Source organism: Echinops telfairi, unplaced genomic scaffold, assembly GCF_000313985.2.
Source record: "Echinops telfairi isolate 266 unplaced genomic scaffold, ASM31398v2 ScPeMD7_23;HRSCAF=83, whole genome shotgun sequence".
Taxonomy (NCBI): Eukaryota; Metazoa; Chordata; class Mammalia; order Afrosoricida; family Tenrecidae; genus Echinops; species Echinops telfairi.
This window is the reverse complement of record NW_022103920.1, coordinates 83123535-83126874: the sequence shown is the minus strand read 5'-3', so window position 1 is coordinate 83126874 and position 3340 is coordinate 83123535.

Sequence of the window (3340 nt, the reverse complement as noted above, 5' to 3'; positions counted from 1 at the left end):
CCCACACTCTTATATAAATATATTTACATATGTACATTCAGGTCTTAAAACCACTATAAATACCCTAGCAATGTCTAGTTTTGGTTTAAGGGTAAAGCTGGCCTCACAAAATTAGTCAGGAAGTGTTCCCTCTGCTTCTATTTTCTGGAAGAAATTGTACAGGTACAGAATTGGTATAATTTCTCCTTTACATATTTGGTAGAATTTACCAACAAAACCATTTGGACCTAGTAATTTTATTTTGGAAGATTAAGTATTATTTTTCAATTTTTAATAGCTATAGGCCTATTCAGACAGTTATTTTTTCCTTGTGTGTGTTTTGGTAGATTGTGTCTTTGATTGATCCATTTATCTAGTTATAGCATTTGGAAGCATACTATTGTTTATAATATTCCTTTAGTGATTTGAGTGGTTGATAGCCTCTAATTAATTTCTGATCGTCATTTGTGTCACTTCTTTCTTTTTTTTCATAGTTAGCCTTGCTATGCAAAACTTATTGATTTTTTCCCCCAAAGAACCAACTTTTGATTTAATTGATTTTTGCTACTGCTTTCAACTCCATTGATTTCTGCTCTTAATTTGTATTATTTCTCCTGTTTACTTTAGATTAATTTTAATTTTCCTCTTCCCAATCTCCTATTGTAGAAGTCTACAGAGTATTGATTTGGGGGTCTTTCTTATTTTCTAATATATTCATTCAATGCTGCAAATTATTTTGATGTTTTCTTTTCATTTAAGTCAGACTATTTTTAACTTTCCCTTAATCTTTCTCCTGTGACTCACATGCTATTTAGAAGGGTATTGTTACTTCCAAATATCTTGGGGGCGGGGCCTTTATGGTTATTCTGTTGCTGCTTCCTAGTTTAATTGCACTGCGGTCTAACCGCACGCTGTATGTCGTTTCTATTATTCTAAACTTGTGAGCTATGTGCTTAGGGTTTAGGGTGTGGTCTAGATTAGGGACTATTCCATAAGTAGAGAAGCGTGTGCATTTTACTGTTGTTAGGCGAAGTGTTGTGTAAAGGTCAATTCCACTCATTGATGGACGGTACTGCTTAGTTCAACAATACCCTTACTGGTGTCCTGCCTGCTGGGGCTGTCAACTACCGATAGAAAGCTGTTGACATCTCAGCTTACAATAGAGAATTTTTATTTTTCTCCATGCAGCTCTGTCCGTTTTCACCTCCAGGTATTTTGAGGCACTGTTGTTAGGTGCATACATATGCAGGGTTATTACCACCCTTTCATCTTTAATCTACTGTACTGAACTTTACCTCCAGTTTACAAATGTGGTTTAAATGGAATTTGAGCTATTCCTTCTTCTCCCAGTTTCTGATTTATCAAAAAAAAAAAACAAATTGCTAATCGAGATAAATGTATATAATTTTATATGTTTATTCTATATAATTATTCAATGTAATTCTGTATATCCTAGTGCATTCTATATTATACTAGAACACACACACAGGATCCTGAAAAACTTCATGAAAAAATACCATTGTCTCTTATTTCTATTTTTCTACAAACTTGTTGAAGCCCCCTCTTATATTCTAGTTTAAGTTCTGTACAACACTAACTTGATTCTCAAACTCTCCACTGCCATCCAATAAATTCTGACCCACCATGACCCCACACAGGTTGTATAAGGTGGTCAGTTTTTGTGGGAGCAGATGGCCTCACCTTTCTCCCGGGGAGCAGAGGGTGAGTTCAAGTCACCGATCGAGATCAGCAGCTCAGAGCATATCTGACAGCACCCCCAGGATTCCTCTGTTATCAAATAGTCGTCCCTCGCTGTTTCTAAGTTCTGCTCTCATGCCTTCGCCAGGATTGTACCTGGATTTTAGCCATCTTCTCTGTAACATAGTTGTAATACAGTGTTTTATTTAGATTGAAACCATAATAAGTTGCTGCTTTTGTAGGTTAAAAAAAATCGAACATTGTCAAATTTGGTGGGGTTTGACCTAGGATAAGGTCTACTCATTCAGCAATACTCAAGTGTCAGCAGGGTGTAATAGGCTAGTTGTTCTGGGTGTTTGAAAAATGAGAAGGACAGACAGACCACAACTGGAGGACTGGGTAGAAAGAAATGTATTCTTCAGGGATACACTTAGGAAGAGCACCCAGCTGGGATGAGCAGACTGTGCTTCGGGTGTTAATTCCCTACACCTCAAAGCACTGGAAAGTCCACAGAATCCAGTTAAAAAGCCCCATCCCTAGGAGCCTGGGGCTCCCCCAGGCCTTCTGAACCAAGATCAGAGCATGTACTCTGGCATTCAAAACCCTTTGTGGTCTGGCCTTGGTGTATTCTCTCCATGTTATTCCTTTTCATGTATGTGTGTACCTCTGCTTTCCTGTCTGTTTCTCTTCCTCCTTCCTCCTGGAATATTCTATTGCCCCATTCCCAGCGTGCTAAGAAAGTGAGCGCTGAACTGCTATTGTGTGGGTTCACACCCCAGCTCTCTTACTCATCAGCGAGGTGACCCCCAACAAGTTGTCCTTCGAGTGCCTCGATCGACTCCCCTGTAACAGAGGGATAGTGAGAGTGCCGCTCACGCGTGTGGATGAACGTGTTCATGGTATGAAAGTGACGCAGTGAGTGAAGGGTCACTGCTCGCTGAGAGGTCGGCATTTGAATCCACCAGCCACTGACTGGGGAAAGAGGAGGCCGTCTGCTTCCAGGGCAGATCACAGCGTGGGCACTCTGGGAGCAGCAAGACTGTCTTCTGGGGTGGCGACGGTTCAGAATCATTGGTGGCGGTGGGCGGAAGCATTAGCAAAGGGTCTGGTGCCGAGGCAACACTCAATGAATGCCACGTGTCCTTATTTCAGAGTGCCCAAATCTCACTCATCTTCCAAGATTCAGGATCAGGACTTTCTCCACCAATCCTCTCTGCTGCCCATATGCTGTCTTTCTTTTCTCTGGGTTCCAGCAGCACCTCTGAAACTGTTGCAAGGCCTTGTGTGTGTGTGTGTGTGTGTTGGCTAGATAAGCATCGATACCTTATCGCCTCTCTCTAAACCAAACCAAGCTCAATGCCATCATAGTGATTCCTATTCTTAGAGACCCTGCCAAAGCAACTCTGGGCACACTCAGATCTCCGACTTTTTGTGTAACAGCCAAATGCTTTAACTGTTTGCCCCACCCCGGGACCCTATTAAAGCGACAAGAGTAGCTGATCCAGGAGCCTTGTGGTGTAATGCGGATGCGTTGGACTGTGATCTGCAACGTGTGCAGTTTGAAACCACCAGCCATACCTCAGAAGAGAGAGGGGACTTTCTGCTCTGCTAAAGAGTTACAGTCTCGGAAACTCTCAGGGGCATTTCTACCCTATAGGGTCAC